Below are 22930 nucleotides of genomic sequence, written 5' to 3'. Positions count from 1 at the left end.
TGACTCCAGAGATCCAGAAACGGGTTTTCAAAAAAATTTCAATTCATCCATCGTGTGCCACCTGATACCCATGAAGGAGAGATAAGGGTAGAGATTGCAAAAAGGTGTTGTGCAATCTCGAAGGAAGTCAAGAATTCATTCAGGGGTAGCACGGTGGTTAGCATTGTTGCCTACGGCGCTGAGGACCCGGGTTCGAATCCCAGCCCTGGGTCACTGTCCGTGTGGAGTTTGCACATTCTCCCCGTGTCTGCGTGGGTTTCACCCCCACAACCCAAAGATGTGCAGGCTAGGTGGATTGGCCACGCTAAATTGCCCCTTAAATGAAAAAATAATTGGGTACGCTAAATTTATTTAAAAAAAGAATACATTCAGTACCAAGCTCAGAGTATACAACTGACCTCTTTGACCCTGGTATGCAGAGCAGGCACATGGGCTCCGACAGTGTGAGAACAATCAGGACTGATTTACATTTGGCCAATGCCATGTAGACAGGGATCATAAGGTGTTCCGCATAATGCACTACCCTCAAACCCATTGATGAAAGCATCAAAGAGAGGGGGAGTACTGGCAGAGATGCAATGAACATTCCCTTCCAGATTAGCACAGATTTCAAAGTCTACCACAAAGCACTTGGACCAATTGAGTCAGCATTGAGATTGTAACCATAAACAGATTGTGTTCAGTGCAATGGACAATGCTCAAAATACTCAATTTGGGCATTGACAAGCTATTGAAATACACACAAAACAGACCAGGTGAGAAAGCATAGAATCTCCAGAGTGCGGGAGACCATTCGGCCCATCGAGTCTGCGCTGACATGCCGAAAGAGCACCCACCCACTGTTCCCTATCCCTGTAACCCCACCTAACCTGCATATCTTTGGACTGTGGGAGGAAACCGGAGGAAACCTACGCAGACACAGGGAGAACGTGCAGACTGCACAGTCACCCGAATTGAACCTGGGTCCCTGGCGTGTGAGGCAGCAGTGCTAACCGCCGTGCCTCCGTGTTCATCTCAGATGAGCTCCCACGGGAGAAGTAGGTGGTCATCAACAGCCGAAGCGATGTTACAGGCTCTGGCAGAGAACCTTATTAACACAACATCCTGTTGTCGGATGTGTAACTGTGGCCAAGAGATTGCTGGATCTAAAGCAGCTTCTGTTTAACACTATTACAACCTTGTGAGATTAGAGAGCAGCGAACGATTTGTGTACAAGGAGGCTCTGCTCAGCATTCAGATTGTAACATTAAACATGACAGGTTGTGTTCAGTGCAATGGACAATGATCAGCCTGAGCTCAGAGGCCAACATTACATCAGTTAGAACAAGCTCCTCCCTCCGATGCGACTGGTTATTTTCAGATGAATCACGATTCATTTTCTCCCTGTTGATAGCTCACGCCGAACATGCTGAGAGAAAGGAGTCAATTCAACACCAGGTCAAAGTCACAGCAATGGAGTTGAGGCTTTGAAACCCCGGCCATTATCTTATGTAGTCAGTCAAATAGAAGGGGAGCTTAGTGTGTACTGTAGCATGTGTAACCTTCAGGAAACAGAATGCGAGGATTTAGAAGATTATCCAACCGTGCTGGTATACATGTGGGTGTACAGTGCGATCAAGTAAATGCGTCCTGTGTGGTTATTTTTAAACCCCTGCATTGGGACAATATTCCTATGTTGCCTCACAGATGGCTTAAAACTGCAGGAAAGTATTTTATTTCCTTTCTTCAAATTTGCTCAGATACTTCTAAAAGTTTGGACTATTGCCTGGGTACTGGCACTGGTCACCACCGCTCCCACACCCCGGCACCACACCCCAAGCCATCCTTTATCTGGGAGTGTTAGCGCGGGGATTGAATATTGAGGATTGATCTGGTCTGCACAGCCCCACAGCGCACTGTGCCATCAGGAAACCTCTTGCAAGCGTGTGATGAATTTCCATTCAAACATACCACATTAAAAAACCAGCTCACCCCAACGGTGACAGATGGAGCTGGTTCGGATTCTCGTCCATTTCTGGTTAATCATCAGTTTTCAGCCCCAAATATATGTTGATTTTGCTCTTGGGATATGGAATAGAATTACTACAATGCAGGAGGAGGCCATTCAGCCCATCAAGACTGTGCCGACCCTCTGAAAGAGCACCCCACCCAGTTCCCAGTCCCTTGCCCCATCCCAGTCACTCCACCTAACCGTTGGACACTAAAGGGCAATTTAGCTGAGCCAATCCCACCTAATCTGCACATCTTTGGACTGCGGGAGGAAACCGGAGCACCCGGAGGAAACCCACACAAGGAGAACGTGCAGTCGCCACACAGACAGTCACCCGAGGGCAGAATTGAACCTGGGTCCCTGGAGCCCTGAGGCAGCAGTGCTAACCACTGCCACCACTGTCTGATTTACTTTTCACCCGTACTTGCTCAAAGGGCATTTTAAGAGTGAATTGGGTAATATGGGCTGGAGTCAGATGTTGGCCAGATCAGAAAGGAGTATCGAGTTCCCTTCCCTAAAAGGTATTATTGAACCAGTTGGGGGTTTGTTTTTTACAAAAATCTAGTAGATTCCCTGATTGCAGAGCAGAAGTGACCAGATTTATTGAATTCACTTTTTTACAACTTACCTTGGTGGGGATTTAACACAAATATTGATTGGCTGCTACACGACAATAATCACTAGACAATGGTTCCCGCTTCACCCTGGTTCTGCAATCTCTTTAAAATATCATCGGATTCCTTAACACCCTCAAGACCAGGGGGCAATGGGTCCTCAGTTTCTTAAACACATAACAGCAATGAGACATCAGTTTGAGTAAGCAAAACAGCAACACAGAGGAATCAGCCGAAGCCTACTGTGGGGGAAAAGGCAAGAGGTCTGAACGCAGAAGAGTAAATTGAACTGAAAAGATATAAATACCACAAGGTTAAACTTAACCTTTAGAGAAAAGTAAACAGAAAAAGTCAAACTATCAAAGAGTTATTCAACAAAAAGCACAAAAACACTGCCTACCAGCACAACCTACAAAATTAACAATAACTTGCATTAATACAATGGCAGCAACATTGCAAATTATCTGAAGGGGCTTCCCAGGAGAGCTACCAAATGTGATGCAAGTCCAAACCACATTAGGAGGTAGCAGAAGCATTGATCAAAAGCTTGGGCAATGAGGGCAGTTTTCAGGAGCATCTCTTAACAAAGAGAGAGAAGCTTAGGGAGGAAATTCCAAAGCTGAAGGGCCGACGTAGCTAAAAGCAGGGGAAAAAGTGGAGGGTGTACGAAGAGGCTGCAATTGGAGTTTCCAGGGGATCCTAGGTAATGTTCCCTTTAAAACTGAACTGTCTCACTGGAACTCGAAAGCTCTTGCACAGGCCATGCACAAGTTGATCCCTTTAAATTTCCATGCGCGCAACAGCTTTGCAGAAGATTTTTTAAGAGATGCATTTTGTTGTGATTTTACAATGATGTAAAGGCACCGTTCAAAAAGGGATGGTGTAAACTCGGTTTGGGTTCATTTCTGTAAACTAGGCACACGAGAACACATATACAGGGAGAGAAAGCTTGATGACATCATGCGGCAGAGCCGTGTGTACTGTGTTCTGCTCTCAGAGCAAAGTGAAACTGAGACTGGATCACCCCTTCTGCCAATAGCATGCTTCTACCCTGGAGGGGCAGATTATAACTTGCATTACAATCAAAAACTGGAGCAATGTTGGTTGTAAGAGGTTGGAAGATGGAAGGACAGGCAAGAGAGCACTGGAATAGTTGAAACTGGAGTTAAGAAACTCATACAACGGTTTCAGTCCAGGTGGGTTCAGGCTTGGATAGAGATTATGGTATCACGGTGGTGGAAGGTGGTGGTCTTGGGTGATGAAGACCACCGCGTTGGAGGCTTGCTCGGGATCAAATAGGATGGCGAGGTGGAGAGAAGTCGGCTTCAGACTGTGAACGGGGAGTACGGCAGAATCAGTTGTGAGGAAATGGGGATGGTGGCGAGGGTCCGACACAGCTTTGGTTTTCTCGAATACTCAGGAAATTTAATCTGCTCCTGAATATCAGTCAGGCAGCGGGACAAGGGTGATGGTAATCAATGTCGCACCAAGCAGGAGGCCACAAAATCCTGGCCAGCATGTCAGAGAATTGTTTTTAAACATGCACAGCGAATTGCTTTAATTATGCACTGTCTGAAAGATTGGTAGAAGATTTAACAGCAACTTTGAAATGAAAAAATGAAAATGAAAATTACTTATTGTCACAAGTAGGCTTCAAATGAAGTTACTGTGAAAAGTCCCTAGTCGCCACATTCCGGCGCCTGTTCGGGGAGACTGGTATGGGAACTTTCAACTGGTAATTTAAGGGGCTGGTTTAGCACTGGGCTAAATTGCTGGCTTTGAAAGCTGACCAAGGCAGGCCAGCAGCGCGGTTCAATTCCCGCACCAGCCTCCCCGAACAGGCGCCGGAATGTGGCGACTAGGGGCTTTTCACAGTAACTTCATTGAAGCCTACTCGTGACAATAAGCGATTTTCATTTCATTTCATTTCAAAAGGTATAGCGGCAGTAACTGGACCAGTAATCCAGTCGCCCAGTCCAGTGCTCAAAGGGAAATGTGTGCAAATCCAACCACAGAAGCTGGTGAAATTTAAATTCAATTAATAACTTCTGAAATTGAAAGCTCGTTCAATAATGAATAATGGCGTCAGTAACCACAACAACTATCGCTGACGTTCTAAAAACTCTACTGCACTAATGCCCTTTAGGGAATGCAATCTGCCATACTTACCCGGTCTGGCCCACATGTAACCCACTGCAATGTGGCTGAATGTTAGATGTTCAAAGGTTAGAATGTTAGAAGGTTAGATGTTTCAGGCGGGATAGAGGGGGATGTAGAAGGGGAGGCGGAGTTGCGCTACTGGTTAGGAAGAATATCACAGCTGTACTACAGGAGGACACCTCAGAGGGTTGCAAGGCTATATGGGTAGAGATCAGGAATAAGAAGGGTGCAGTCGCAATGTTGGGGGTTTACTACAGGCCTCCCAACAGCCAGCAGGAGATAGAGGAGCAGATAGGTAGACAGATTTTGGAAAAGAGTAAAAACAACAGGGTTGTTGTGATGGGAGACTTCAACTTCCCCAATATTGACTGGGACTCACTAAGTGCTAGGAGCTTAGACGGGGCAGAGTTTGTAAGGAGCATCCAGGAGGGCTTCTTAAAACAATATGTAGACAGTCCAACGAGGGAAGGGGCTGTACTGGACCTGGTATTGGGAAATGAGCCCGGCCAGGTGGTAGAAGTTTCAGTAGGGGAGCATTTCGGGAACAGTGACCACAATTCAGTAAGTTTTTAAAAAGTGCTGGACAAGGATAAGAGTGGTCCTAGGGTGAATGTGCTAAATTAGGGGAAGGCTAATTATAACAATATTAGGCGGGAACTGAAGAACCTAGATTGGGGCCAGATGTTTGAGGGGAAATCAACATCTGACATGTGGGAGGCTTTCAAGTGTCAGTTGAAAGGAATTCAGGACCGGCATGTTCCTGTGAGGAAGAAGGATAAATATGGCAAATTTCGGGAACCTTGGATAACGAGAGATATTGTAGGCCTCGTCAAAAAGAAAAAGGAGGCATTTGTCAGGGCTAGAAGGCTGGGAACAGACGAAGCCTGTCTGGAATATAAGGAAAGTAGGAAGGAACTTAAGCAAGGAGTCAGGAGAACTAGAAGGGGTCACGAAAAATCATTGGCAAATAGGGTTAAGGAAAATCCCAAAAAGCAAGACGGTAGCCAGGGAAAGGGTTGGCCCACTGAAGGATAGGCAAGGGAATCTATGTGTGGAGCCAGAGGAAATAGGCGAGGTACTAAATGAATACTTTGCATCAGTATTCACCAAAGAGAAGGAATTAGTGGATGTTGAGTCTGGAGAAGGGTGTGTAGATAGCCTGGGTCACATTTAGATCCAAAAAGACAAGGTGTTGGGCGTCTTGAAAAATATTACGGTAGATAAATCCCCAGGGCCTGATGGGAGCTACCCCAGAATACTGAAGGAGGCTAGAGAGGAAATTGCTGAGGCCTTGACAAAAATCTTTGGATCCTTACTGTCTTCACGTGATGTCCCGGAGGACTGGAGAATAGCCAATGTTGTTCCTTTGTTTAAGAAGGGTAGCAAGGATAATCTAGGGAACTACAGGCCGGTGTGCCTTACGTCAGTGGTAGGGAAATTACTGGAAATAATTCTTCAAGACAGGATCTACTCCCATTTGGAAGCAAATGGACTGAGAGGCAGCATGGTTTTGTGAAGGGAAGGTCATGTCTCACTAACTTGATAGAGTTTTTCGAAGAGGTCACAAAGATGATTGATGCATGTAGAGCAGTGGATGTTGGCTATATGGACTTCAGTAAGGCCTTTGACAAGGTCCCTCATGGTAGACTGGTACAAAAGGTGAAGCCACACGGGTCGGGGTGAGCTGGCAAGGTGGATACAGAACTGGCTAGGTCATAGAAGGCAGAGAGTAGCAATGGAAGGGTGCTTTTCTAATTGGAGGGCTGTGACTAGTAGTGTTCCACAGGGATCAGTGCTGGGACCTTTGCTGTTCGTAGTATATATAAATGATTTGGACGAAAATGTAACTGGTCTGATTAGTAAGTTTGCAGACGACACAAAGATTGGTAGAATTGTGGATAGCAATGAGGACTATCAGAGGATACAGCAGGATTTAGATCGTTTGGAGACTTGGGCGGAGAGATGGCAGATGGAGTTTAATCAGGACAAATGTGAGGTAATGCATTTTGGAAGGTCTAATGCAGGTAGGGAATATACAGTGAATGGTAGAACCCTCAAGAGTATTGACAGTCAGAGAGATCTAGGTGTACAGGTCCACAGGTCACTGAAAGGGGCAGCACAGGTGGAGAAGGTAGTCAAGAAGGCATACGGCATGCTTGCCTTCATTGGCCGGGGCATTGAGTATAAGAATTGGCAAGTCATGTTGCAGCTGTATAGAACCTTAGTTAGGCCACACTTGGAGTATAGTGTTCAATTCTGGTCGCCACACTACCAGAAGAATGTGGAGGCTTTAGAGAGGGTGCAGAAGAGATTTACCAGGATGTTGCCTGGAGGGCATTAGCTATGAGGAGCGGTTGAATAAACTCGGTTTGTTCTCACTGGAACAACGGAGGTTGAGGGGCGACCTGATAGAGGTCTACAAAATTATGAGGGGCATAGACAGAGTGGATAGTCAGAGGCTTTTCCCCACGGTAAATGGGTCAATTACTAGGGGGCATAGGTTAAGGTGCGAGGGGCAAGGTTTAGAGTAGATGTACGAGGCAAGTTTTTTTTTTTTACACAGAGGGTAGTGGGTGCCTGGAACTCGCTGCCGGAGGTGGTGGTGGAAGCAGGGACGATCGTGACATTTAAGGGGCATCGTGACAAATACATGAATAAGATGGGAATAGAGGGATACGGACCCAGGAAGTGTAGAAGATTGTAGTTTAGTCGGACAGCATGGTCGGCATGGGCTTGGAGGGCCGGAGGGTCTGTTCCCGTGCTGTACTTTCCTTTGTTCTTTGTTCTTTGAATCTTCAACTGCCCTCTGAAAAATGGTCCAGCGAGTCATTTAGTTCAAAACTGATTTGGTTTGGGCATCAACTGCTGGTCTTGCCAGGAATACCCACATTTCATGCGCAAATATAAAAATTTAATATTTGGGGGGGCAGCACGGTGGCACAGTGGTTAGAATTGCTGCCTAGGCGCTGAGGACCCTGGTTCGATCCCGGCCCAGGGTCACTGTCCGTGTGGAGTTTGCACATTCTCACCGTGTCTGCGTGTCTTTCACCCCTACAACCCAAAAACGTACAGATTAGGTGGACTGGCCACGCTAAATTGCTCCTTAATTGGAAAAGAAATAATTGGGTACTCTAAATTTATTTTTAAAAATACTTGAAAGAAGAAAAAATTATAGGGCTGAAGGAAAACAGCAGGGAGTTAATTGGGTAGGTCTACCAAAGAGGCAGCACAGAACAATGGGCTGAATGGTCTCCTTCATCTAGAATTCTAATCAAAAATTCCATTATGCTGTTCCTCTATTTAGTCTCATTGGCTACTCCCCACTCCTTTGAAGTGTAATGTCTCCTTCTTTGTGCATTTTGTCCAAGTTGGCCCAATTACAGGCAGTTAATCCAGTGAACATTTAACTGGAAAGTAATCAATAAGAACTTCCCAACGCGGAAAGGCTGTCACCCAACTCAGCACAGATTCACCAGTGCCAGGAAAGCTTTCACTGCCGCACAACGCTGTGCTACCCTCGGCACCTTCAAACACGTGTCAGCATTCGGCACCGAACAGCCAGCGGTAACATCACGCCTCAGCCATGTGACGGTGCAAAGGCCGCGTCGGAAACCATAGTCAGGTGGCACCTCCAGAATGGGAAAGAGGGAGGGCAGGAGACGGAATCATAGCTGACGTTCTGAAAAAGCATTTTGTGATCGTAGAATCCCTACAGTGCAGAAGGAGGCTATTCGGCCCATCGAGTCTGCACCGACCCTTTGAAAGACCATCCCACCTCAGCGCACTCCCCCATCTTATCCCCTTAATCCCACCGAACCTCCACATCCCTGGGCGCTAAGGGGCAGTTTTATCATGGCCAATCCACCTAACCTGCACATCGTTGGACTGTGGGGGGAAACGAGAGCACCGAGGGGACATGGGGAGAATGTGTACACTCCCAACAAGATCTTCTTCACCTTTCACAAACTGCTTTCTGCTAAGTATTGCCCTGACAGGTTAACCAAATACTTAGCTTGTTCGGGTGGCAGTTGGGAGAGGGCTACTCCCCACTCCTTTGAAGTGTATATTGTCGAGAGAGCATGTGGCGCTCCCAGCTGCTAATGTCTCCTGCTTTGTGCATTTTGTCCAAGTTGGCTGTTTAATGCGGCTCACATTGTGGAGCTGTCAGCTCGCCACTGTATTCCATGTCTGCAATCACACTGTTCACACACACACCTCCGAATCCCTCAGGGTGTGCAGGTAACAATACAGCATGAGAAGGAAAAAATGCTGGCGTGAAACGGAGACACAGAAACCAGTAGCAGCACGCCTAATGCTGAGAAAGCAAAGGATAGAAATGCCGATTACCCGAGGCCAAATGTACAGCCGTGATTTCTGCTTTACTAGCAATGAGGCTCAGACACTGCTGATGGGAGAACAGTGGACATCAAGCACAATCACACAAAAACATCAAAGGAATTTGCTATTGAGAAATCTAGATACGGCCCACAGGTCAAAACCATTAATGGATAATAATTAAAAAGAAGGCAACCCAGGGAATTAGCAAATTGGTGACATCAGGTTTCTGTAACCTGGGCAGAGGCCATCATTCCTCAGCCCCCATTCTATGGATGGGTCACAGATCTCGCAGTGCAATGGTCCCCAGTTCCAATCGGATCCCCGGTCTGACTTGGAACAGCTCGAATGATCCTTGTATAGGAGAATTCCTGGAATGTGTAAAATTATGAACATAAGCACTAGAGGGAAACTGACAATTTTAAACCTCAAAACTTACCACGGGGTGGTAAATACAATCATCATACAAATCGGAGACTATTTAGAGGCAGCTATTTAAGTGTAGACATGGTATTAATGCTAACATTTACAATGGAATGTCAAACCATTGCTCACACCAGAGAATGCATGCCTTTTAAAATTAACATCCTCAAAACATTCTACCTGAAGCGGTGTGCAAATGGTGTCTGATTGGTAATAGTTGCTCAAAAAGTAATTTAACCGAGTTTCAAACAGAGTTAATGGAATCAAAATGTGGAGATGCCGGCGTTGGACTGGGGTGAGCACAGTAAGAAGTCTTACTACACCAGGTTAACCTGGTGTTGTAAGACTTCTTACAATGGAATCAAAGAGTGCAGGAAATAGATGGCGTATAAACTGGCGTGCCGCAGCAACTCAAAACAGGCTTGACTTTGCACTCGCCCTTGGGAGTGTTCAGTAGTGATAAATAAACCATACTTTTGACAGATGAAATCCAAAAGTACCAGTCTAGCAGAACTCTATGTTCTGGCTTGGCGATATTTGTCCACAATCGTTTAAGCAAAGACTACACTAAGGGAAGTGACCAAAATCAGCGATCTGAGAAAGCTCTAAACAAGGGAGTGAGACACATTCAGTGAAACGAAATGCAGCACGAGTGAAGGAACGACAAAGCTTTTCACGCTCAGCCGCAGGCTACAACAGCACCCAGTCCAGGAATATCAACAACACAGGCCAAAAGAGGACTTCACTACAGTGGAGACACTAGTGAACAATATGAATTTCTTTCGATATAACCGGTGACTATCCAAACACAGCTGGATAACGCATAAACTGGCAGCTTCTCAGCTCCATCACCACCTTATACACAGCATCCTGGTGCAATTTCCATTTTGGGGGCAGCACGGTAGCATGGTGGTTAGCATGCTTCACAGCTCCAGGGTCCCAGGTTCGATTCCCGGCTGGGTCACTGTCTGTGCGGAGTCTGCACGTCCTCCCCGTGTGTGCGTGGGTTTCCTCCGGGTGCTCCGGTTTCCTCCCACAGTCCAAAGATGTGCGGGTTAGGTGGATTGGCTATGATAAATTGCCCTTAGTGTCCTAAAAAAAAGTAAGGTTAAGGGGAGGGGGTTGTTGGGTTACGGGTATAGGGTGGATACGTGGGTTTGAGTAGGGTGATCATTGCTCGGCACAACATCGAGGGCCGAAGGGCCTGTTCTGTGCTGTACTGTTCTATGTTCTATGTTCTAAGTGGAAGTCAAAAACTTTCTGCCCAATAACAGAATCAACTAATTTCTCTTTTTCAAATAAAAATAGGTGAATAAGGCAACGATCCCCCTGTGAGAATGACTAACGAGTCGGTTTAGGAACTACATTGAAAAGTAATTTAGTTATCAATAATTAATTAATCACACTCTGACTTCCTTAGTCACAACAGAATTTGTTTAATGAAATGTTTGGTTTATTTTAAAATCAATCTAGGTCCACTGCCAGCGAACTGCAGAAAATAAAAATGCACCATTAGCGCCAAAAGCTGATTAATGGTGATAGCGATGGATGAAATTCACATGTTCTTCTGGGTAAGATGTGGGAGCTTGACGTGCAGCAGCAGACAGCGTCTCCAGGCTGCAATGGCAGGTCAGACAGATCCTACTTGTACACAGTAGGCTTACGGCAAGTGCATCTCGTTCATTACTAGAATTTCCAAATCACTGCATTATGAAATAGGGTTAATACCTCAACAGGAATAGCCATTCCTCTGCCCTAGAGGAAAACATGGACTGGTTATTATCTCGCTAACCTACTTTACACTGATCTATCCGTTTATGACAAAAGGAATGAAACTCAAATTTTGTGATGGATTTTAGATGATCAGAGTCCAGTCTAACGAACGGTTACTTGGGATTCTGTCAACTAATTTTCTGTCACCTTAAACCAAACAATTTATTTTTTTAACCTACAGCTTTGTGGAGTCACCTTCAAACACACTGCCTGACTCCTGTTTTTGAAAAAATTTAGAGTACCCAATTATTTTTTTTTCCCAATTAAGGGGCAATTTAGCATGGCCAATCTACCTAACTTGCACATCTTTGGGTTGTGGGGGTGAAACCCACGCAGACACGGGGAGAGTGTGCAAACTCCACACGGACAGTGACCCAGGGCCGGGATTTGAACCCGGGTCCTCAGCGCCGCAGTCCCAGTGCTAACCACTGCGCCGCATGCCACCCTCGCCTGACACACATTTGCCATCATTGCAGTTATTAACAGTGAGGAGACACTGAACTTTGCAATGATAATCTATGATTGAAGCATCAGTAAAGAGCAGAGCATTCACAACGCATTTCACAACTTCACAGACACAAAAAAATGTATTTAATCAAGCAATAAAATTCAAAATGATCTAAAGGTTTGAACATTTCTCAAATGCAGAATCTTCAGTAACGGGAAATGATTGTGGACCATTACAATGGATATACAAGGCCATCGCCAGGGGTCCGTCCAAAGCTCTCAAATCAGAAGTGTCCGATACGTTTTTCAAATCAAACTTCAACACAGATCAGAATGCGAGCCAAGGTAAAGGACCATAAATAAACATTGTGCATTTCTGTCTCAGGCAGTGTGAAAATCAAAGTCTACTTTCCTCGCTGTGGGCAATCACAGGAATGCACGGGTATGCTTACAACCCTGCCAGCTTTCAGTGAGATGCTGTCACTATTTCCTGTTTCTCTCCTCTGACGCTTTAATATTTCCCTTGATTTCAACAGCCCCCTCCCTTGTATTAATTCACACCAGACCCTAGCAACTCTGCACAAATTCTTCCATTATCTAAATCCCAATTTCCTATCTATTTAAATTGCAGAATAAGCTTGGAGTTAATGCATGAACATCTTGCTGGAATCATTGATATTTCCGAGTTTTTGTGATCCTGCTGATAGATAGCTACTTCCTATTGTTGATATTAAGAGCTCTAACTGCAGTGCTAATGAGCTTCTATTTTCAGAAAATGATAATGCCGCTACAGGATGGTTCCCACCCACGGAAAACATTTATATTTCCAGCTTTCTGCTTGAAATTGAAATACCCCTTTCCACTGACACCCAGAAGCTTCTTTGTGACATGATGAATGGGATTCCCAAATTTAAACACAAATGCAACATGAACTCAAATTTTGCCACAGGGACAATAAAGATTTTTATATTTTTTTTAAACAAACAAAAAAGTTATCCAGAAATAGAATTGAAACATGTTTGGATTGGATCACTTATATCGCCCTGCCTCCCACCCTCTGGTTGTGAATGTGTACACTCGGTCATCAATAGCTTTTGATGCCGCAGCTTAGTGGCCTTGCTTTGTGTGAAAGACAATGTGTTTCAATAATTCAGGCCTGTCACTGGTCAAGAGAGCCAACTGCATCATCTTCTCAGTTACGATCCGAAGATGAGCTACTTTGTGGGCCTTCCAACACGGCAGGCAGGCAGGGATCACAGGGTCACCGGCCAGCGTCCCCAAACTTCTGCAGCTGCCGGGGGAATCGTCTCGCAAGAAGCTAGCAATCAGGAGGATTCTGGGAAAAGCTGATCTTCCCACCTGCCAGTCATTTTCCTACAAATTTACTTTAAAGTGGTTGCTGACTGTGCAGAGTCTGTCCCATGGGCAATATAGCAATGATTCAACATTAAAGCAGTTTTAGACAGGGCATGCTGATATCACAGCTACCCCTCATGCTGTCCTTCCTCAATAACTTTTCATGTTGATGCTATTCACATCAAAACGTTCACCTGGCAGAACTCAAGTCTGTCAGCACAACACTTTTAACTGTACCAGTGAGTAGGCTTAAAAGTGTTGAACACTTTGCACATTTCACATTCCGAAACATTGTACTCCGTTAACTAAAATCCATGTGACAATACCTGCCCCTCAGCCCACGATGCCTGACTCCTGTTGCAATGCCCTATCACCTCAACAGACAAGTGTTTGAACCCTGGGGTTCATACACTTCCATACTGCTTCACATTGCAGCATTCAATGGACACTGGGTGGCCAATGAAACGCTTTAGTTACTCTAAGCATCCCCAAATGTAAGTAAAGTCTGTCGACAGCCCCATCAGGAATAGCGAAACCTCAAAGAAAGATCCAAAATGCCCCACATGCTACTGCTCTAGAAATACGTTCAAACCAAAGGGGAGAGAATTTCTTGTTAGGCTTTCTCAATCAATCAGGTGTTTAAGTTCACCCATGTTGTGAAGCATGGAGCCAGAGAGACTGGGAGATTCCACAATCAACCCACAGACTCTAAACACCATTCTACAATTGATTACCGTGTTGGAGAATCAGCATACTAGCAATTACTTACAATACGCAGCACAGAAACTATCCCTGTGGTCCAAATAGACTGTGCTTGCGTTAATACTTTCCTCCTCTTTCATCTTCCACATCAGTCTTTCAGAATATCTTTCTATTCCTTTTTCTCTCTTGTACTCATCTAGTTTCCTTTCGAAAGCATGCAAGCTATTTGCCGTAACAATTTCATCAGGCAGCGAGTTCCGTATTCAAACCACTCCCCATTAGATTCATCAATAACCATCTTGTGATTGTAGCCCCAGTTTGGATTCTCCCATAAGTGGAATCATTCTCTTTTCATCTACTCTGCCCAATCTAGTCGTAATTTTCGAGATTACCTCAATACAAAATAGTAAAATCTGTTTTAAGATAAGAAACAGAAAAATAAGGTCACTTGTGGGAGTAGCTGATAGGCTGCCCAACAGGCAGGAAAGGTTACAAGGGAGGAAATAGAAGGGGCGTTGGAGAAAAATACCGCAATAATCATGAGTGAATTTAATCTGCGTGTAGATTGGGTGTAGATTGGGTGTAGATTGGGTGAATCAGATTGACAACAGTAACCTGGAAAATTAGTTCAGATTGTATCCTGCACCGTTTCTGTGAGCAGTATGTTCTAGAACCAAAGAGCAGAGTATTCTGGGCAGGGGAACGAGACAAGGTTAATCAATAATCTCACGGTAGGGCAGCACGGTGGCCTAGTGGTTAGCACAACCGCCTCACGGCGCTGAGGTCCCAGGTTCGAATCCCGGCCCTGGGTCACTGTCCGTGTGGAGTTTGCACATTCTCCCCGTGTCTGCGTGGGTTTCACCCCCACAACCCAAAGATGTGCAGAGTAGGTGGATTGGCCATGCTAAATTGCCCCTTAATTGGAAAAAATAATTGGGTAATCTAAATTTAAAAAAAAATAATAATCTCACGGTAAAGGAGCCTGTAGGAAACAGCAATCATAACATGATAAAAATTCATGCTCAGTTTGAAGGGGAGAGAAGACCACTAGTGATACCGCCACTGGGGATATGGGAGAATTCAGTCTTCGGGTCCTAAAAGTAGCTGGAGCGATTGCGGATGAACTTTAAGGATACCCCAAAATTCCTTGGATTCTGGAAGAGTCCCAGTGAGTTGGAAATTACCTAATGCTATTATATAAAGGAGACAGAAAGCAAGATACTGCAGGTCAGTTAGCCTGACATCTCGGAATTTGCCCTTGAAGTTATACCACAATACTTAGAAAAATAGAATTTGATCAGACAGAGTCAACATGGCTTTGTGAAAGGGAAAGTGTGCTGAGGAATTAACAAGCCAGGTGGATAATGCGAAACATGTCAACATGGTGTGCTTGCATTTCCCGAAGGCATTTTAGAAGGTGCTGCATCAAAGCTTACTACACAAGATAAAAATTACATGGGTAGGAGGGCAACACATGAGCCCAGACAAAGGATTGGTTTAGCTGTAACAGGTGGAGTGCCGTAGGGATCAATGCTGGTATTTCAACTATTTACAATCAACATCAATGAACTGGATGAAGGGACCGAATGTATGATAGCTAAATTTGCCAATGACGCCACGATAGGTAGCAAAGTACGGTATTGTGAAGACGTGGTGTGTCTGCAAAGGATTACAACCAGCTTCAGTGAGTGGGGGGAAAATTTGGCAGATGGAGTTCAAATAAAGTGGGTAAATGTGAACTTGGTCACTTTCGCAGAAAGAATAGTAATGCAGTGGAGAAAGATTGCAGAACTTGGGGGTACAGAGGGATCTTGGTATTCTGGAGTCACACAAGGTTAGTTTGAAAGTACAGCAAATGGAATGTTGGCGTTTATTGCAAGGGAAATGGAATATAAAAGTTGGAATGTTTACTGTAGCTGCACAGGGCTTTGGTAAGCCCATATCGGGAGCACTGCGTACAGTTTTCATCTCCTTATTTGATCAAATATATATAATTGCATAAGAAGCAGTTCAGAAGGTTGACTGGATTCATTCTGGGGATGAGGGGATTATCCCATGAAGAAAGGTTAAATAGGTTGGGTCGATACCCGTTGGAGTTTGGAAGAACGAGAAATGATCTTATTGTAACATAAATATCTTGACAGGGTGGGTACTGGGAGGATGGTTCAACTTGCAGAGCGACTAGAACGAGGGGACACAGATTAAAAATAGAGTCTCCCATTTAAGACGGAAATTAGAATTTTCTTTCTCTCCGGCTGTCATTAGTCTGTGGAATTCTCTTCCCCAAAGAGCAGTGGAGAGGCTGGATCATTGACTATATTTAAGGCTGAGTTAGGCAGTAAAGGAGTAAAGGGTTATGGAGGGAGGCGGCAGACAGGTAAGTGGAGTTGAGACCACACCCAGATTGGCCGTGATCTATTGAATGACAGAGCAGGCTTGAAGGGCTGAATGGCCTACTCCTGCTCCTGAGTCCTATGTTCCCAATCAGCTTTTAAGTCTTCTCTTTACTAGGGCAGCATGGTAGCACAAGTGGATAGCACTGTGGCTTCACAGCGCCAGGGTCCCAGGTTCGATTCCCCGCTGGGTCACTATCTGTGCGGAGTCTGCACGTTCTCCCCGTGTCTGCGTGGGTTTCCTCCGGGTGCTCCGGTTTCCTCCCACAGTCCAAAGACGTGCAGGTTAGGTGGATTGGTCATTATAAATTGCCCATAGTGACCAAAAAGGTTAGGAGGTGATTGGGTTACGGGGATAGGGTGGAAATGAGGGCTTAAGTGGGTCGGTGCAGACTCAATGGGTCGAATGGCCTCCTTCTGCACTGTATGTTCTACTAAAGACAAAAGTCCCAAATTGTTTAACCTATTGACTGGGCTCCAGTGTCAATCAGTAACGACCACAGGCTGAGAACCAGCGAGGAAGAATATGCCGTTTGGAGGGATTCTCAAACTAAGTACTGGAATTCAGTCATTTTCACTGTTCCAACGTCTTCCATCGGGCAGGAGATACAAAAGTCTGAGAACACGCACCAACAGATTCAAAAACAGCATCTTCCCAGCTGTTACCAGACTCCTAAACAACCCTCTTATGGACTTGTGGACTGACCTGATCTCTACGGAGTAGTACCACACTCCTGTATGCTTCACCCGATGCCCGTGTCTATGTATTTACATTGTTGATTTTATGTTTGCCCTATTAGGTATTTTCTTTTCCTGTACGGAATGATCTGTCTGAGCTGCAAGCAGAACAATGCTTTTTGCTGTACCTCAGTACATGTGACAGTAAACCAATCCAATCCAGTTCACGGTGCACAATCTTGGTCCTGCTGATCCATGCCGAAAAGTGCTGGTTATGAACATCAGGCAGGGTCAAGCCAAGTCTCAACTGTGATAGTGCACAGTGCTGACTGGCTGGCCTCACCCACAGACAGAATGGCGAGCTAGACAGAAGGGGAACCACACCTGCCAGGCTGCACCCAACCAAGAGAATGAACACTTTCTGGGAGAGAGGAGGTGGAAAGGAGGAGTAAAATAAACAATTGTTTGCATTGAGAAGTATCCAGAGCTTCCTGGATTTGATCCCGTTCACACACAAAGCATGTGTGGTTGAATGATCTCATCGTGTGCAAATTACCCATCGATATTGTTCAGCTGGACGGCTGCCAGGAGTTGTGGTTGCTCTTTCCCACCCATTACTGGATTTTAATGAAACATACACAGTGGTTTGCTTCTCCACCTTCACCTCGGGCCAATCAAAGAGTTTGTTTTCCCATAGAGGCGTCTAGATCAAAAACAACCCGGAAACTGTGACATCACACATGTAGAGTGTAGCAGAACAATGCGCCCTTATACAACCTTTCAAATTACCCACACAGATTAGCAATGCACACAAGTCAGGACTATACAGTCCTGTACCACAGGACAGACAGACACGTGGTGCATGCATCAAGCAACGCAACAAGGACATAAACAGACTGGGATCCCAAAAGCAGAATACACAAACCCTGTGAATGAGCCCTTGGTTTGAACGCTCTTCCTCTCCACATATAATTCCTCATTTATCTGTAGCATGAGCCATGACTGAAAGTGATAATTGACATCTAGTTTATTGTAGAATGTATGGTTAAAGGTGTTCACCAGGTCAACCTTCAGGTAAAAGGAAGGGGCGGAATCAGACATGGTCAAGCGGTTATTGGATAGGCACATGGAGCACACCAGAATGACAGGGAGTGGGATAGCTTGATCTTGGTTTCGGACAAAGCTCGGCACAACATCGAGGGCTGAAGGGCCTGTTCTGTGCTGTACTGTTCTAAGTTCTAAGTTTCTATTTTCCTCTCAGCGTTGTGAGATGCTACCTGGAAAATGTAAACGTGCGACTAAACAAGAATGGACTTAGTATTAAGAGGAAACCGAACCTCAAGTGTCTGAGAATTGACCAGCATTCCACCCTATTCCAGAAAACATGAGAAAATAGGAAGAGGAATATGTATAGCCAAGTAATAAACATTGCACCAGTGTACGGGTCCTTCCTGATAATTTCCTTTGTTCCCATTTCTTTTATTTTTGTTTAATTATTTTTGGTCCGTGGACCCATACTCACAATGCGCCTTTAAGCAGAAGAGTGCTTGCCAGGACAATGGATTCCTGGGTTTGTATTTTGGAGGAGAAAGTAGACTCGTTGGTGGCGAGTGAATATTAGGAACCGGTTTTGGAGGAAATTGGTTCCATCGGCTAACTGGCAACCGGTGGGTTGGCCAGACACAGTGTTCTGCCTGAAACAGTCAGCGATTGTTTCCTGCCAGGTTTTTTTTTCCAGTGGGAACCTGCCGGAAGCCTCTAGACCCTGGAAGGAAGAGGAGCTGTGTTTCTCCCTCTGTCTCTCTGCGGCCGGTTTCCCTGCAGCTTCTGCGAATCTGCAGTGAAGATCGTTACAAACACCCCGTGTTGCAACTCTGGGTCAAGTGGGGCTGGAATTGACCACGCACAAGCTCAGAGGTTTGTGACATTAGCAACGCTTTCCTTCCTCTCCACTTGCAATGGAACTCCAACCATAGTTTGTGTTGACCACACCGTATCATTTCACCATCAGCATGCTGAACATCTGACATGAAGGCAATGGTTTACTGTATTTAATCCGCACTTCATGGGTTAATTCCAAAGTCCATTTAGTGACAGCTGCAGTAATCTGAAAGCTGGACCTCACAACTAGCTAGCACGGAGAGTTATGGAGAATTCACACTGGAGACGTATGCTGTGGCCAAACTTAATACCTTTCTTTTTGAAATCTTACAGAAACTGAATTAAAATGTTTATTATCCATAGTCACCATCTCAAAATATAGATAACAGAGCTTGCTACACACAAATCATCCACCACCACTGTCAATATATCAACAATTGTATCCTTTGGCAATGTAATTGCTAAGCCAATTGTATTTTACAGACAGGCGACGATCATTGGCTCAACTATAAACATACACAGCTGGATTAGTTGGGTGTGGGGAAGCAGTAGAGTCTGTCACCAGGCCGATCTGTTCTGAGAATAAACTGGGGGGGGATAGAGGCAGTGGTGTAGTGGTCTTGTCGCTGGACAATAACCCAGAGAGCCAGAGCCATGCTTTGGGGACCAGGTTCAAATCCCACTATGGCAGACGGTGAAATTTGAATTCAATATAAATGTGGAATTAAAAGTCTAAAGGTCCATTGTCGATTGTTGTAAAAAACCATTTGGTTCACTAATGTCCTTCAGCGAAAGGAATCTGTCATCCTTACCTGGTCTGGCCTACATGTGACCCCAGATCCACAGCAATGTGGTTGACTCTTAAATACCCTCAGGGATGGGCAATAAATGCCGGCGCAGCCAGCGACGCCCACACCCCTTGAACAAATAAATTTAAAAGAACTTGCTTGAGGTTAAAGACAAGCTTCAGATATATTGCTTCATCAGACATCATTACTGCAATCAACAACTACACCCCATGGTGCAACCCCACCCACCCGTCCATACTTGGTAAATATTGGGTATTCTCGTCCTTCTCTTCAACTGCACTTCAATTGGAAACAAGAGTGAAAAGTTAGTTCCAACCGTCATTGGATTGTTGGAGTGCGCAATGCCCCAGGGCAATGCCGCACTGTAAGGTACAATGATACTGCAACGGGCGCTATCTCTGCTCAGAAACTAGAAGATTTTAAAAAGCTGAAAAGCAAGCAAGCGATGCAGAGTTATAAAAGGTGAACACTGAATGGTGCAAGTGTGCTGAAGGAGCTATAGAGAAGACACAATGCACGTTGATCGGGGTGTTGGAAGCTGCAGTGATAAGCTCACAGCAGTGAGCGCTCAGCTCATCGAGGAGTTGAGAAACAAGAACACTAAAGGATATTTGTTCAAAGCCGTTTCCACCCACTGGTTCTAAATGTCTGGCAGAGCAAAGCACATAGTTAGAAAGGGATTTAAAAATGCAGAAAAATTATACATCATTACTGCTCTACCTGACAGCTGCTTAGTTGGTACTGTAATTATTACACATCAAGATGAATCAAATATTCAGCTTCACTAATCCTGCAGAGACGAGTCTGTTCGTCACCTGATCGTAGTGATGCCACAATGGGAAATCTCTGCTTGCTCCCATTTCCACTGGAATAATCTACTGGTCTATCTGGCTGACCAGTCCAAATATATCCCCTGTCTAACTTCACGCTTCTCTGTTTTTGTCCACAGTCCTTTCCTCTCCAGGTGTTTCCTCTTGTTTGGCTACAGTTTTACAGGTGGAGACACGTACCTGTTCTTCACCTGAATGGCTGTAGTGTATGTGTCTGAACATTAACCAGCTACTGGATAGTGCAAGGTCCCGGAGCCGAGTGTGATACTATTCTCTCCCAAAGCCAACATCAGGAAAGATTACTGCACATCAGACCAGGCCACTGCCAGCTTTCTCCCCACCCCCACCCACCTGCTAAAAGCACCAAGTCTGAACCGTCCCCCTGGCTGAGACCAGCAAAGGCTGCATAGGCGAGGAACGGAAGCTCAGTACTTTTAGCGGATGTGCATTGCTCAGCATCCCTACCACAGGCTGCATACACTGGGTTGGACAATGCATCCATTAATAACTGAACCAGTTACTAAACACAAAGGTTGAGACCTCACAGTCGTCCTATTTTTACACCTATAGGCAAGGCCCAAGGCTGCTGCCCATGAGAAACAAAGTCCTTTGCAACACCAATCGATTTTCATGTGTCTCTTACATGTTGGCTGTTAATCTCAAAGGCACCCTGAGCGGGTGAAGAGTAGAGATCAAGAGAGTGGGAATATCAATTGTACATCATCCGTACCAATTCACAGAAACACTTTCATAAATGACCTGAAACAGTGCAGGATTCCTTTCTATAAGGAGGGAAGGCAAAGAGAAATAATACCCCGCTGTACTGGGACAAGATCAGTAAAATCCAGCTTATTTTACATGTCGAGCCACAATTCTGAAATATTTCTTTCTGACTCATTGTATATATACCAACTGTTAGAAGGCCAATGTGTTCTCTTCTACTTTACTCCAGATTGGACTCAATGAACACCGCCAGGGACCAGAGTTCAATTCCGGCCTTGGGTGACAGTGCAGAGTCTGCACGTTCTCCCAGTGTCTGCCTGGGTTTCCTCCGGGTGCTCCGGTTTCCTCCCACAGTCCAAAGATGTGCAGGTGAGGTTGATCGGTCATGATCAATGTGCGGGGTTACAGAGATAGGGCAGATTAGTGGGCCGAGGTAGAGCGCGCTGTTTTGGAGGGTCAGTGCAGACCCGATGGGCCAAATGGCCTCCTCCTTCACGCGGGATTTTATGAGTATGAACAGATCCTGTGGCAGGAGACTCCCTGCACTGACAAGCTGAAAATAAATTGCACTGATCTTAACCCTGCAATAGACTGCAATAAACACACGGTCATGTGAGAGCACCTTTAAGAAATGGGTGTTTACTACTGCAGTGATGTCAGAGAGTGGGTGGAGCTGGGTTGTCTGTCAGCTTTTTACTTTTGTTTTTGAGCAGGCTGCAGGGTGTGTTTTAGTTTCGTTTTCAGTGTTGGAGCTGAAGCCAGACCAAGCAGGTGTACTGCTGTTCTCTCTGCCATCAAAAGACTATCTCTTGATCATTTGGTGAATTCAGAATTATAAATGTTCTCAGTAGTGACTTTTAGCTGATGTGCTTCTGATAAAGGTTTTGTTTTTAAATCGTATGGATTTTAAAAAGGAAAGCTTAAAGGTTTACTTAGTGTTGTCGTCTTTGGGGCTTGTATTTGAATTAATGATTGCTAAGATGTTCACTATGTTTTAAAAAGGTTAATTTGAGTTCATAGAATAAACATTGTTTTGCTTTAAATAATACTTTTCCATTTCTGCTGTACCACTACTGTAGAGTGGGCTGTGTGCTCCCCATACCACAATTTAGTAAAAGTTGTGGGTCAGGTGAACTCCATGATACACTTTGGGGTTCTCTAAACCCTGGCCTACAACACATACCGATATAAGAACTTTGCTGATATCTGAAGAAAACCCAGAATGTCCTAAAATTGCTGTGTGCGCAAATACACCATCCACAAAAAGCAACGCAAGTTGGAACACTGAAGTAGGGCCCTTTACGGCTCACCATTGCAATGGATTCAGGCGTGTTTCGTCAGTGCTCCTTTGCACCAACTTGAAGCAATCGCATTTCCAGTTTGCTACCTTTACCTCTTGCTCCTGTCAAAATGTGCCAACGCAGACATAGTCACAGCAACACAAGATCCCGTGACTATCCGCATCACGTGAAACATATCGCAATCTGACCATCAGTACTGCTGGCACCAGATGGACACGGAGATCTGAATTTAGCATAGTCTGAAAGGCAAGCGTCACAGTCCATACACGTTGGATTAACAATGCTTCAAAATAAAGGTGTTTCAAAATCCTTACGCTGCAAGATGTGATGGGTAAGCACATCATTGGCTGTAAAGCACTGGGATATTCGAGGTTCTGAAAGGCGCTCCATATGAACTATATTTCTCTTTCCTTTGAGGCCCAATTCTCCCTTTTACTTGATTAATTTCCATAATTAATAAAAGTTTAAATTTAAGGTGCAAATGTCGGCTCGATAATGCCATCAGTACTTCCAAA

General features: G+C 45.0%; 1 protein-coding gene across 6 annotated transcripts in view; it reads right to left on the bottom strand.

The window, feature by feature from the left end:
- Nucleotides 1-22930, bottom strand: part of nectin1b (nectin cell adhesion molecule 1b) — a 463505-nt gene that overhangs the window by 358189 nt on the left and 82386 nt on the right. The window lies entirely within an intron of this gene.

The sequence above is a fragment of the Scyliorhinus canicula genome, chromosome 19 (genome assembly GCF_902713615.1).
Source record: "Scyliorhinus canicula chromosome 19, sScyCan1.1, whole genome shotgun sequence".
In the NCBI taxonomy this organism is placed as follows: domain Eukaryota; kingdom Metazoa; phylum Chordata; class Chondrichthyes; order Carcharhiniformes; family Scyliorhinidae; genus Scyliorhinus; species Scyliorhinus canicula.
Note: the sequence above shows the minus strand (reverse complement) of the source record. Positions and strands in the feature narration are given on the sequence as shown.